This window comes from Mytilus trossulus, chromosome 4 (genome assembly GCF_036588685.1).
Source record: "Mytilus trossulus isolate FHL-02 chromosome 4, PNRI_Mtr1.1.1.hap1, whole genome shotgun sequence".
Taxonomy (NCBI): domain Eukaryota; kingdom Metazoa; phylum Mollusca; class Bivalvia; order Mytilida; family Mytilidae; genus Mytilus; species Mytilus trossulus.
Window position 1 is genome coordinate 55,464,614 of NC_086376.1, and position 16,146 is coordinate 55,480,759.

The window sequence follows — 16,146 nt, forward strand, 5'->3', positions numbered from 1 at the left end:
CTTCATACAATTTAAGGACATTTCCAAATAGTCCTAAATATAATGCTCTATGCATCTGAAAAGGGTTGAAAATAACACTAAAAAATCGTTTGTCCTCTAGCATAATTTGTTTGTTATTTTAAAGGCACAACAGTAAAGCCGCCGTATAATACTTCAATCGACACGATTTACTTTTTACTATACTACATGTATATATAAAAATATTAATTTTCGCGAACCATTTAGGTCATGGAAATTCCAAAATATGGCATCAGTAAGGAGAGTTGTACAAATAATGTGAATACACAGAACCCCCATCCAAATAATCTTTAGCTAAAAGTACTCATCTTTTTCTTATTTATATGTACTACCAATATTCCATTTTTCTATAATTTCGATTAAAATGAGCCAAAATCTGAGTTAAAATAGGTGGAATTTCCCCGATTGGTTGAAGTATTGTGGCGTCGATGTTAAGCATAGCAAGCCTGGATGTAAAGCACACCGGCTTCACATGAATAAGGCGAGTTTTACAAATAGTGTGTATACATAAACCCTCAATCCAATGTATGTATTGCTGGAAATAATCTATTGTTCACATTATTTTCTGTTTTGATTCTGAAAATATACCATTTTTTCTATAAATCAGTCCGATTTTAAATATATGTGAAACCACACAATAAAAAAAGATGGCCTCAATGGTAAAAGCAACGCTAAAAATTTCCGTTATCATGTTAACATCTTGAACTTTGACCCTGGGTTCAAAGGGGTTAATCAAACCGATTCACAATATTTTCACAAAATTTTCACCGATTTTTGTAAAAGTTAAAGACGATGCAGTGATGAGAAAAGCTCACTTGACCTTTTAGGCCAGGTGAGCTAAAAAAGGAAAAATATAGTGAATTTTGGAGAATTGATATTATTAAATGTACATGCATTTGAAATATTTAAGATATATATATATATTCATAATAATATTGTTTCAAATTTTTATACACCCGACAAAATTTTGACGGGACGTAATATGGTATACAAATGTCTGGCGTCCGTCTGTCTCTCCGGTGTAAACATGTCTCACCGTAACTTGAGAATAACCTATCCAAATTTCATGAAACTTAATATAGTTGTTTCTCATGATGGTCAAATGATCTGTATACTTCTTGGTGAAAATTAGATTAAAACTTTTTGAGATGCGACAGTTTGTAACTAAAACATGGGGGGGGGGGGGGGGGGGGGGTTCACATTTCGCACTTTATCTCAAAAATAGTTTTTGATTATGGCTTTAAATTTTAAACACTTTTTAGTACTATTAATCCAAATATCTGTATACTTTTTGGTGATGATTCAAAATTTCATTTTTGAGTTATTCAGTATTTTCCAAAAAGGGGGAGGGATTTTTTTCATGTCGTGCCATATCTCAAAAACGATTTATGATTATTGCTCAAAACTTTACACATGTCTTTGTTATAATAAACTTAAGATCTGTATACTTTTTGGTGATGATTCAAAATTTCATTTCTGAGTTGTTGAGTATTTGTAAAAAAGGGGGAGTTTTTTTTTTTTACATGTGCCGTATCTCAAAAACTATTTATGATTAATGCTTAAAACTTTACACACTTCTTTGTTATATTAATCTAAAGATCTATGTACTTTTTGGTGTTGATTCAACATTTTATTTTATTGAGTTATTGAGTATTTTGTAAAACAGGGGAGGGTTTTTTACATGTCGCACTGTATCTAAAAAATAATTTATGATTATTGCTTAAAACTTTACACACTTCTTTGTTATATTAATCTAAAGATATGTATACTTTTTGGTTTTGATTCAAAATTTATTTTAGTGATATTTAGTTTTTTGTAAAAAAAAAACCAGGGTGATGGGTTTCACATGTCCCGCTGTGTCTCAAAAACAATTTATGGTTATTGCTTAAAACTTTCTCAGAAACTATTTTTGATTAAATATATTGCATAAAACTGCCACACAAGACGTCGGGCGTATCATGCGCTCATGGGGCAGCTATTTATTTAGTTCTAGGTTCCACCTAGCTACCATTTTAGAAAACTAGGATTTCAATGCTAGTCTATTAGAGGGATATTTGATTTTCATTGGTTGTAGATATGGAATCTTTTTCAGTGGCAATTGTAAAAAGATACTGACATCATTGACATGTCTTAGATAATATTTTATAGCTTTGAATATTTCTTCGTCATTTGACTAAAATTAGATGGAGATGTGTTCTTATTTCCAACAGAGGGGCACTCAACCTACATCAATATGTGCATGAATTAAATTGATAGTTGCTAAATATTGAATGATTATACCATAAGAAAGTTTTAACCTGTGCATTTATACTTAAAATACGATAAAAAAAACATGCCTTTTTCAGGACTTCTGAATCCAACCATGTAGTATGGAATGTTATTGAGATATGGTTTTGGTGGATGGATGTTCATGAAGGACCTGTAGTACAAAGTATATCACTGGATTTAGCTCTTTGTCTAAGTGTATTATTAAAGTACTTTGCTTTGAGCTCAGTTCATTGTTATGCAATTCATTCTTTGTGAAATACAGATTTGACTAACAACACTCATGGACAAGGATTTGACAAAGTAGCATCAACTCTATGTACAATGTATGTATTTATAGGGAGATAAAAGCATTCTATTTTGATTGGAACCAAACATTTTATAAAAAAAAAGAAAGAACAAATTTACCCGACAATGCTACTCCCGCTACTAGCAATATGATGCTAGGTTGTTTTAATACATCTGTACTGCCTGCAGATGAATCGGCCCTGAGTGTAAATGGTCCTTCAATTATGTAAAAAAAAAAAATTATAAGGCCTAGCTAGTCTAATTGATTTCTAAAACTATATTTCATTGTACATGTACATGTTAAACATTTTGATGCAACCACAAAAACTTTTGCAGTCATTGGTTGGTATCATGTCCGAAAGACGGATGGTTTCTGATTAATAAATTTAGTATAAGCAGAGACGTATATATGTCTCTGGTATAAGTAAATAGAAATCAATAAAATTATAACACAATGATTATAACCACAAAAGGAAGCTTGGGATTGATTTTAGGAGTTATGATCCCTAAGGTTTAGGAATAAGGGGTACAAAGGTGCCCAAAACAAGCCTTAATATATAATCTAGTGTTAGTACAAAAAGTTGTGTATATTAAGTATTTCAAATGTTTAATACCACAAGTAGAAGGTTGGGATATATTTTGTGGGTTATGGGGCAAACAGTCTAGGAATTAAGGGTCAAAAGCAAGCATTTTTGTAGATTCAAGATACTAAATTGGAGTTGTCTTTCTTTGTCCAGAATGGTTGTTGAACTACCAATGCTTTATAAAATCTTCTTTGAAAATTAAAGTTACAGTGTCTTTGTTCAGAATAGTAGTTGAATCAACTTAAATCAATGCTATATACATACAATACAACATTCACTTCACTACCAACTGATAAATTAAAGCAGTCATTAATAACCATTCACTGATTACAAGCACTTTGGTTATCATTTGGTTATCATTCTACAAGTGTAAAAATTGAACATTTTTTTAGTTTCTAATCTCTTAACTTAAGTTTGTCTCCACTAAATTTAATGAAATGTGTATATAATGCTTATTACCTCTAAACTCAGTTTAAGTTCTATTTTTGGCAGCTTCACTTTTACAGTTCTTGATTAATGTCCCTTTATAACGTTATATGCTAGCGGGGGCATAATCTTTGTCCCTTTGGACACATTCCCCATTTTTTATTTATTTAGATGTTACTATTTATTAATATTAATTTTAACCAGGACTGTATGACGTTTTATATTTTAATATTTTATGATGTATTTAAATGAGTAGTTATTGTTGCAAACTCCATTAGAAATTTGAATTGAGATCATTTTTAATTTTTCAAATAAGGGAAAGGGGGAGGCGAAAAAAATTGGGGGAGGGGGGGGCAATTTTTCTCATTTCACTTTCAGAAATTAAAAAAGAAAATTTCTTCAAATATTTTTTTTTTTGAAGATTAATATTCAATAGTGAACTGCTCCAAAACAAAAAGCAAAACAAATATTTTTAGTTCATAAGACCACATTCATTCTGTGTCTGAAACCTAAGCTATGTCAACTATTTAATGACAATCCAAATTCAGAGCTGTATCCAGCTTGAATGTTGTGTCCATACTAGCCCTAACCGTTCAGGGTTCAACCTCTGCAGTCGTATAAAGCTGCACCCTGCGGATCATCTGGTCCATTCATTTGTTTATTTCTTAATATGTGTGAATTAACATTGTTACAGTAAATTTTAATTTCTACACTTTCATACCACAACAAATATTGTATTGGTACATGTATCACTTATGTTTGTATCCATATAACAAACAAAAAATGAAAAGGAAGAATTTTGCATTACCTTTTGAATACTATGACTTATGAGATATTTAGACATATTAAGACTAATAAAGTAGATTTTGATAATGTTGGCTTGACATGCTTGTAATTCTATCAGATTACTTTTGGAGCAGTTATGAGTCTTTGAAGCATGCTCACGAAGGTTCTTTTGGTGAAATCATTTTCATATTGGTCATTTTTTTTTGTTGCTTCGACCAGCTTTGGAGGAGATATAATCAAAGAATCGATATAAATCAGCACAGAAGTTTATTTCCTAGATCATCTATCCCCAAGCATCATGTCCGGCATTGTCATTACTAAAAACCTATAGATGTATTCTAATCTGAGGAACAATTCGACATTTTAACAAAAAAATTAACTAATGATAAAGACGATCCACCACAAAGTAATATAAATAGAAACACACTTATAGTAAGCAAATACATATAAAAAAGAGGTGGTATGATTGCCAATGAGACGATTCTCAACAAGAGACCAAGTCGACACAGAAATTAACAACTACAGGTCACTGTACAGCCATAACCAATGAGCAAAGCCAATACCGCATAATCAGCTTTGAAAGGCCCCGAAATGACAATGTAAAAATTCAAACGAGAGAACTAATGGCCTTATTTTTATGAAAAAAATAAACAAAAAACTCATATGCAACACATAAACAAACGACAACCACTGAACTACAGGCTCCTTATATCATGTTCTCAAAACTAGATATCATCTCCCATTTAGAAAAAAAACACTTGAAAAAAGAACCTATTGCTCTTCTAGCTACAAAATGTATCCAAAATCAAAGATGTAGAACATATTCTATCATAATCATTTGGTATCCTCCATGCCCGTCTTGAACATAAAAAAAAATAATTAATAAATAACACTCATAATGCTCAGATTGGTTGTCATTGTGCAACACAGTTAATAACACCATATAGGAAAAACATAGAACATCATAAGACACTGTCCAACATCCAAACATACTATCAACACTCATCTGTGTCCACACTTGTAACCATATAGTATAAAAGTATCATACTTTACGTTAATTTAAAGAACTTACCAAAAAAGACTCATATTTTACAGAGTTATCTCCCCTTTCAATGTTAATTTTCATAGGAAATTAATGCTGTTTTGAGTTTTCCTCAAGTTAGATTTTATGGGACTTTTTTCTGTGTATATTAGGGCTTAATGCTATAGATTATAACTAAAACATTTTCTGTTGCAATTAGTTTGAGGTTAAAACTTAGTTTGACTGGAATAAGGGGCCAAAAAGGGCTAAAATAAACATATATTTATTTAGTTTCCAGATAATAACTTGTTTTTTTAGTGTATGGATCTCTCTGAAATTGTACTACAAGGTTCATACTTCAAAGGAAAGGCAGGAATCGAGTGTGGGGTACTTGCTACAATGGGGGATTCAAAAAGTTCTTGAGGGTTACAATTTTTTGAAGGGTTCAATTTTTTTTTAATACAGTTTCAAGAAGAAATCTTTAATTGCACAGTATTGCGCAATATATTTGTAAGATCTTGTTTCTTTTTGTGTGTCAGAAACCTATTTTATGTTTACCAAAATTTTGAATGCATTCAAAATTCAGACAGTATCAAACTTGAATATTGTGTCCAAATTTGGACCAACTATTCAGGGTTCAACATCTGTGGTCGTATCAGGCTGTGCTCAGGGAAGCATTTATTATAGTTCTTTCTTATGTTGTACTGTTACACCATTGTCCAAGGTTAGGGAGGGATTTGATCCCCCTAACATGTTTATTTACCTTGCCACATTCTGTATTGTTTTGTGTGCCTGTCCCAAGTTAGCAGCCTGTAATTCAGTGGTTGTCGTTGATGTGTTACATATTTGTTTTCCCTTCATATTTTTGTAAATAGATTAGGCCGTTAATTTAATTTTCTCGTCTGAATTGTTTTACATTTGTCATTCTGGGGCCTTTTATAGCTGTCTATGCGGTATGGGCTTTGCTCATTATTGAAGGCCGTATGGTGACCTATAGCCAAACTTGGCAAGTCAAAGTGGACAGCAGTTTATTAGCATTCACAGTTCTTACTTGATAGCTGTTCATTAGCATTCACAGTTTACAAATTCAAGGCAATGATTAATTTTCATATAGGCATTCAAAAAGCATTCCATAGCTGTTTTTCTTGCAGTTTATTTAGCCTTCACAGTTATTTAGCAGTTATATTGTTAACAAAAGATTTAAATGAGATATTCAAAAACTGAGAACTGCTACTCTCACAAACATTGCTATACTTTTCAGAAGCACATAGGGATGGATGGACACGTGCATCTTCCCTCACTAAATACCGCTCTTTATAGCATGGGTATTAAGTATATTTTAACAAAATGCATTTGACTAGCAGGTTGAACAAGGCATGCTCTTAAACCCTGACTGCCATTTACAATTGCCAAATAAACAGAACACTAGATGTACTAAAATGGATCTTAATTATCAATTTAATCAAACAGAAAACAAAACAATAAACTAGCGGAAAGATGGTATACATATACGCACGCATATCTGGTATATTAAATTATAAGCCTGGTACCTTTGATAACTATATATATAACCTTAACTTCTTACCCTGAAATTAATAGGCAGACTATGCGTTACGGGCTTTGCTCTTTGTTGAAGGCCGTACTGTGACCTATAGTTCTTAATTTCTTATGGCGAGTTGTCTCATTGGCAATCATACATCTTTTTTACATTAACAAAACCAATGTTTGAATTGTTTTACATTTGTCATTTCATTACCTTTTATAGCTGACTATTGCTCATTGTTGAAGGCTGTACTGTTGTTTATTTTAGTGTCATTTGGTTCTTGTGGAGAGTTGAGTCTAAATGGCAATCATACCACATCTTATTTTTATCAATAACTCAGACGGCTTGAATGACATAGGATCTTAAATTAGTTTTCTTTCCACAAAATACATATTAACTTTAACTCCTTAAAGAAAAACACAACACAGACTTATGTTTGTTGACTAGCTCAAGTACAGCATATTGTGAGCTGCCATTTAATAAAGACAAATTATCAATATAAACATACATTATACAATATGAATTCAATAACTTGTACCAATCTCATGTCAACCTTTTGCATTTAATTAACTACATGTATACCCTATATGCTCATATCTATTATAAGGCATAAATGAATACAATATATATAGTGTTGCCGAAAGCCAAGCAAGCATAGTCATTAGTGGACAACGGAATTTATTAAATAATTAAATACATGTGTCTTAATATAAATATATATTTATATAAACATATTAAAAAAGCAAGAACCACAATTACTCCCTAATAACAAAAACCTTGAAATATAATATTAGGTACAACTTAGCTAGAAAAAGTAAACCTTGTACGAACAAGAGATATAACATGGTTGACATGAATGTAAACTGAATAACTGAACAAATGAATAACTCGATCATCAACAACCTCGCCGGCCAGGAACAACCAAACAAACCAAATAATTGGAAACTGGAAACCTGGGTCCGACCCAAGGGTCTGGAAACAGTCATATATGCTGTGACCCTTATAATGCGACAAGTTGTCTCACGAGACATACTCGGACGTGTATTGTTTTAAAAAATATATAAATGCATGTATCAAAGTATATTCATAATATGAATGGAACTTGAATGTTGCTCTGTCTGCAGTGGGCTAGAAAGTGATAATCTCATGGAAAAAATTTCCGCTATAATGTTAGTCACATGTCTTACACCTACTGACATGAACTTATAAAAATACTAAGCTAGTACTAAGCTAGTATCCTATATACAATAATGTTCTGTGGCTGACCAGGAAACCCTATTTTAGGAAACCTGTGTCCTTTTGTCAATGCTATTGACCTCACTAGGTAAATGAGAAAAAGAAAACATAATTGTGTTTGTAAATATGTAAGTAAAAAAGAAATCTTGTCATTAGGACTACAGCTATAAAATATTTGGTACAAGAGACGAAATACGATTATGTTTGTATATATAATAATAGCCATTCCACTTACATAAGATTAATTAAATATAAAAATACAAAATTATGCAAATCTTTGTTCTTTAAACACCCCAAAAAATACAATGTTCAAAGTTCAAACTAGAACTAAAATACATAAGGATGTCACTTTACAACCCAAATATTTTGGTGCTAAAATTCCTATGCCTAAGTGTACTCAATTCCTGTTATACTTATATGCCTAGGAAATTATTATACATACAATATACATGAATACAACTCATAAGCATAAAAATATACACATAAAGCATAAAATTCCTATGTGTACATGTACTAGTATTACACATGCTCAATTGCTGTTGTACCATACCTGCCAACTGTCACTATTTGCGGGGAATTTCCCCAATGGAGGCTCCCAAATTGAAATTTTTAAAGAGCAATTTTGTCCACAATTTAAACAAAACAATTTATTTTACAATTACTTTCAGCTAATAAAGGTATGAAGTAGACAAAAAACAACATTAAAATGTATTCGCAGGCCCCCTTGAAGGTTTTTTAGGACTATGACAGCCATCTTGCATGCAAAACCTGCATGGCCATTTTGAAAAGTTGGCAGGTATGTTGTACTTTTATGCCTAGGGAATTATTATAAAAACAATATACATGAATACAACTCATTAGCATAAAAATATGCACATAAATAAAATCATTATAATGATAATTGATGAAATAATTGTTAACTGTGTTTAAAATGAAATAAAATCAATGTAGTGGAAAAATGTTGAAAACCTTTTCTGAAACTATTTGCTTGGAAGAACTGTCTCAGGAGGTATACTTTGGACAGTATAAAAAAGGAGAACTATTATTAAAAATAAATGGGGTCAATGTCTCCATAGGGACACAGATGATGCCATCGCCAGCATATAACGTTATAAAGGGACATAAATTAAGAACTGTAAAAGCGAAGCTGCCAAATTTTGAACTTAAACTGAGTTTAGTGGTAATAAGCATTATGTATATATATTTCATTAAATTTAGTTGAGACAAACTTAAATTAAGAGAACAGAAACCAACACATTCAGGAACTGTTCCATATGTAAAGGGGCATAGTCCTAGAATGGTAATCAAAGTGCTTGGAAGCACAGTGAATGGTAAAGATTGTTTTAATTTACCTATCTTTTTTGGGGACGGTTTTGCATTTACAAAAATTGTAGACAGACAAACAAAGTGAAAACTGTAGGGCTCCCACATTAAAAAAAACCCATCATTTTTGGATGCATATTTATCTAATTTAAAATATATCACTGGTGATTTCTTCAAATTAGCACAAATAATCTTTATACATGATTTTATTTTAAAAAAACACATTATTATTGGCTGTATATTTATCTTATTTAGAACAATTCCATTGGTGATTTCTTCAAATTGGCACAAATAATCTAACATATTCAACTTCAAGCCTAATGTATTTTTTTAAAAGAGGGGTCCATGAATTCATTTTCATGTTAAATCAGTAAAAAAAAAATTTTTTCTTGATATGTAACTATTTTACATGGCTAAAAGTAACACTTGACATTAGCAGTGTTATTACCTCCCCTGTTAATGTATCATAAGCCCTTGATAGCAAACTTATATCAGCCTCTCTATAGATCTTGAGGAACCTTAGCTGTAAAAAAGTAAGTTAAGTTATCGTTTAAAGGTGCATAAGCTAAAATTTATAAAATATTTTACCCTTATAACAATACTTGAGCGTCACAATGTCAACAAGGGGAGTAATTATAAATGGAAAATGAGAGTTGGTATGAAAAGCTTTAAAAAGAATGTTAAATAAAATAGGTTGAATAATTTTGAATCAAATTTTGCAGAGGTACTGCTTCCAATTGGCTTCCCTCAGAGTTACATACTTCTAATTGGGACCTCTCTGCCAGGGGTACTGCTTCTAACTAGCTTTTGCAGACAGAGGTATATATGTACTGCTTCCAATCAGCTTCGCAACAAGACAGAGAGTGTGCTCCCAATTAGCTTCACTAAGAGGTACGTGCTTCCAATTGGCTTCCCTCAGACAACCATACTACTTCCAGTGTTGTAATGGTATGGATTTGCAAGTCTATACTACTTCTATTGTTGAAATGGTACATAATTGCAATTAATTGTCATCCAAATTTGCAAAAACATATCTTATTTAACATTCTTAATTTAGTTTACTGTCATAACTACTTTCACTCTCTATATGTAATTTCTTCTTATGGTGACAAATTGTGAAGAACACATTATCATTTGGGAATTTTGTACTCTTCTGTAGTTTTAATTCTGATGAGGGTGCCGTAGGAACCGAAACTTGTCTATCTTATTGAATAAGACTGTATACCCTACCTCTTATATTCAAATTTTTGGATAAAAGAAATAATTGTTCATAAATTTATAAGAACTTTCTTTACAGTTATCCCATTTGCAGAGGGCATGGGGCATATTAACTGTTCTGCTAAGTTTAAAACAAGGCGTTTGATGTATCAAGTTTGATATAGGCCTATTTAAAGGCTTGAAGCTGATGATTAGATAATTCTCATTTATATATGTTTGTTATCTATGTATGAGCAAAACAAAATTATATGAAATATGAAACGGCTGAAATCTAAAGATCATAGCTGTTATGTGGTGGTTCTTTTTTTAAGGGAAAGCAGTTTGGTTCTCAGTTTCAAAATAATGACCACTAGTTTATATTGATAGGTGATTAATAAAGGAATCAAAAGAGCAAAAATAATTTAAAGGTTAATGTGCTAGTTTCCGAAATATAAACCATTGAGATTTTTGCGGGTAAAATATTTGTTCTACGCATATCATATCTTTAACATTGACAAGTTTAAAAGTTCTTAAAAACTATTAGAAAATAATTAAAATTTAATGAGACTTTTATAGATGGATTATCATTACATGTTATGCATGTAAAAGATTTATTAATAGAAAAATGGGGGTCAGTTTTATTTAAGACATTCAAATGAATAAAACCAGAGAAATCTGAAAATCTGACAAATATTCCAAAACATAACAAGCAAACTTCCTTAATTTCATACATAAAAAATGTGCTTTCTGATTTCAGCTTACTCCTTCAAATTGTATTGAAAGCCCTCCTTTACAATGAAATATTTCCAGTTAAATTTCTACACTGACAAAAGTTATTATTATTATTATTATTATTACAAGGCATTTTTATAGCGCATTATATAAAAATACAATTACTCTAAGCGCTTTACATGTTAAAACAAAAATACACAAGTTCGTACACACACGAAATTACAAAGTTAAAAATATACTGAAATATGTATAAAGCATACATCAAATCAACTATAAAAATTTAAGACTCCAGCAACTTAAAATGACTTAAAAGAAAGTTCTTTTTTTTGATAAGGGGAGATAATCACAAATTCTGATAACCAAGTTGATATTATCCCATTTCACCTCATATTAATAGGGGCTTCTTATTTTACGCATTACATAAAATGAAATTAAGAGGGTATTTTTTTTGGGGGGGGGGGGGGGGGGGGGGGGGCTTCTCAAAAATTGTAATTTTGTCCATCAAATTAAAATTTGTGAAGCAATTTTGCCACAAATAATTCTTTCAGGATGGAAAAGTTGCTATAGCATACCACACAGTTACGAAATGGTCTAAGGCAATGCAAGACAAACAATAAGTTGAGGTCAATTTAGGCCTTAACACATATTTACACAGATTTTTTTACAGACTAAGTTAACTCTTTAAGATGGAATAAAACTCAACTTTTATGTACATAGCTCCATATCAGGGAATTTGCAGAATCTACAGTTACTGAACTCATCTCTTAGGCCCAAGAACAGTTATTTCAATGTTAAATAAAATTTGTTGAATAATTTTGAATCAAATTTTGCAGAGGTACTGCTTCCAATTGGCTTCCCTCAGAGTTACATGCCTCTAATTGGGACCACTCTGCCAGGGGTACTACTTCTAATTAGCTTTAGCAGACAGAGGTATATATGTACTGCTTCCAATCAGCTTCGCAACAAGACAGAGGGTGTGCTCCCAATTAGCTTCACTAAGAGGTACGTACTTCCAATTGGCTTCGCTCAGACAACCATACTACTACCATGGTTGTAATGGTATGGATTTGCATGTCTATACTACTTCTATTGTTGAAATGGTACATAATTGCAATTAATTGTCGTCCAAATTTGCAAAAACATATTTTATTTAACATTCTTAATTCAGTTTACTGTCACAACTACTTTCAATCTCTATTTGTAATTTTATTCTCAACAGGCATATATCCGAACCCCTTACTATCTTACAGAAGAAGAAAAAGTTTCAAACTCATTGCTATACTAAAATTATTTATAATATTTTTGTTATTTTTAAATTCTCCATTCTTAACCAATGTAAATGTTAACTTAAGAAAATTTTTATCTGTTGAGCCACAATAATAAAAATCAATAGCATTTAATGATAGTGAGAAAAAGAAATTTGAGTGAAAATTCAAAAAACAATACATTAACCTTAATCAAAACTTCCACTCTTGTTGAAAATGGAGAATCTTTACATTAATTATTTTAGAATTTACCAACTACATTCTTTCTCTTGTTTATGCAAGATTTATATGAACCGTTTATATTGGAAACTGTTCAGTAGAGTTAGAAAGACCCCAAAGGGAAATATGGTCACTCTTGGTCTTCTTCAGACTGGCAGTAAAATCCTTGCAAAAGTAATTAAGGCTTCTGTTTGGTAGTGCAGCATGTACAAATTGGCAGCCATGTCCAGTGTCAGAATGGGGATGTTAAATCTGATGTCTTGTGAAGTGAGAGTCCCCAGCTTTCAACATGTTAAGAACCTTCAAAACATCTCTAAGGAGTATGGAGAATTCATCACATAATTATATTCTTCAACCACAGTATTGTTATCTGAAAAAGAAATGCACTTTTCAATATTCTGTCATATTTTAAGAAACTGAAATGGGCAAAAAATAGCAAACTGGGAATAACAATTAAAGCAGAGAAAGTTTTTCCAAAAAAATTTCCCTTCCAAAAACTTGACAGGTCATTCCAGAAAATATTAAATTGTAAAAAGATTGTAAAAATCACATGGGAATTTACATGATCCTTAAATAGAATAATTTTATCTATAAAATAGTTCTTTCTTACTTTTAAAAGTCAACTTTAATAGCCATTTCCAACATCAATCTGTAAGTACAAGCTGTAATGCTAACCTGAAAAATAAAACACTTATTCATTCAAAATAGTAAAAAGGAATCACTGTTGGTATACTTATGCACAATATATAGAAATATGTGATATATAACATATCAAGGTGAAAGAAGATGCAGATAACACATCAATGGGACAACATCCCAACCATGCTAACAAATACAACATACTTTCCAACCTCAGAAACCTCAAAGAGTAAGAACGCCTTTCAGCCTTGACAGCTTATGGGGAGATTTTTTGTTAATTATCATCTCCTCGGAGACGATGTTAAGAATTGAATGATGGACTGCCAGTGTGTGAATGCTTCTTACTACCTGATTGGAAGATATTACGAGACGTGAATAATCAAAGTTTATTGATTGGTTAGGACAATCCAAACCTAGTAAATGTCCTTCAATCCCGTAGAGTATCGGATTTGTTCTCGCTATTTTAGCAATTAGATTTTGTCTGGTCATTAATCATACATATTCATGATATTGGTACACAGGTAACTTTTATATATAAATAGCTGAATCTTCTGGAAACAACAACATCAAACCATATATACTACTTAATAATGTGTGACCTCGCGTGTGTGATAAAACTTGTTGGTCAATATTCTAAATGAATTAATCTAGACTACAAAACGAGAACACTTTCCATTTTCATCAGCTAAGAGACGACTAGTTTTTTTTTAAAGGCTAATACTTGTGACATTTTGAAAGTAAATATATGACCTGTAAACTAACTAATCTACAAAACACCAATAAAACCAGACAAAGATCTCCATCTAGTTTGAGTTGACATTTTCAACTACTGGTACTAATAAATCAAACATTAAAACTACTGACAAAAAGTTTTCAAGCCCAGAGATAGCTGATTGTTTGTTTCTTTTTATTGGCAGTATGATAAAATTTGTTTAAATAGAGGAATTATATACGTACTTGTATTTAAGATATCTTATACCACAAGTCTTACTCCCCTTCATGAAAACATTGGCACTGTTTTATAACCTAAAAAGGAATTAAAATTGACACAAATTATATATTATACAAATTTGTTAAATTGCAGCCTAAACTTTTATTAATCTATTCTGTATTCTGATTGCATAATAGTGAGTTATCTCCCATTGAAAGAAACATTCTTGCAGTTTATTGTACTAGTCTCCCTTGAAGTAAAAATTCTATCAGGATTTACTTTTTATGGCATTAAATTTTATTCGTGTACCAGAAAAACATTTATCAAACTGATACATATCTTTTTTGTGTGTTGTAAATGTGCAAAATAACAAAAATGTGTGCTGCCTTATAGATAATCCTTATAGACTATCACATTTTCCCTTATAATGTACAGAATTATTTGGCTTGAATATACTTGCATTATTTCTTTCATGACAAAGCCTCAGACTTGTTTGAAGATCAATGTAATAATTAATCTTCATTCCAGCTGCTATCCTTGGTGCTTGATTGCTTACATGGCAAAGCCTCGGACTTGGTTGAAGATCTAAGTAAACATCTTCCATGGAGTTGCTACTCATCTGCTATCTGGACTGAAACTTGGGACTGGCCTGCTACTGGAAAAAAATATAAAATTATAAATTAGGCTATATTTATAAGACTGCTGTTGGTCAATATAATAAATAAATATAAACAGTTAGTTTTCTAGTTTGAATTGTATTACATCTTCATATAGGAGCCTTTTATAGCGGACTATGCCGTATGGGCTTTGCTCATTGTTGAAGGCAGTATGGTGGCCTATAGTTGTTAATGTCTGTGTCATTTTGGTCTCTTGGACAGTTGTCTCATTGGCAATCGTACCACATCTTGTTTTTTATATATATTCCTTCAAGCTTCATAACCTAACATGCATCAATGGAGCTATTTTCAGCTTCTTATTTGGTGAACAATTGTAATTTTGTTGGATCTTCATTTCATGGTTTAGCCAAAGCCTGCATACAAGTCTTTACAATGACATCAGTGTGATTAATTCAAAATTTTAGAACCTTCAGTCAACAACAAAACACCATTTGACGTCCTACAACTTTAAGCCAAGTGTATGTTTTTTCCCTGTAAAATTATTTTTTGATTATCATTTTTTTTTTTTAAATAGAGGAATAATGTACGTACTTGTATTTAAGATAAATTATACCACAAGTCTTACTCCCCTTCATGAAAACATTGGCACTGTTTTATAAATTACCTAAAAAGCAATTAAAATTGACACAAATTATATATTATACAAATTTGTGAAATTGCAGCCTAAACTTTTATTAATCTATTCTGTATTCTGATTGCATAATAGTGAGTTATCTCCCACTGAGAGAAAAATTCTTGCAGTTTATTGTACTAGTCTCCTTTGAAGTTAAAATTCTATCAGGATTGACTTTTCATGGCTTTAAATATTATTTGTGTACCAGAAAAACATCTAAACTGATAAATATCTTTTTTGTGTGCTGTAAATGTGCAAAATAACCAAAATGTGTGTTGCCTTATAGATAATCCTTTAGAGACTTTATCACATTTTCCCTGATAATGTACAGAATTATTTGGCTTGAATATACTTGCATTATTTCTTTCATGACAAAGCCTCAG

The 16,146-nt window shown here is 31.4% G+C and overlaps 1 long non-coding RNA gene across 1 annotated transcript; it reads right to left on the reverse strand.

Moving 5' to 3' along the window:
* Positions 1-13,506: 13,506 nt before the first annotated feature.
* Positions 13,507-15,758, reverse strand: LOC134715566 (uncharacterized). The gene is made up of 4 exons (XR_010106749.1): positions 15,682-15,758; positions 14,930-15,128; positions 14,500-14,568; positions 13,507-13,578 (listed from the first exon to the last, which is right to left on the reverse strand). It is a non-coding gene; the product is annotated as an uncharacterized LOC134715566 (long non-coding RNA).
* Between the last annotated feature and the right edge of the window lie 388 nt (positions 15,759-16,146).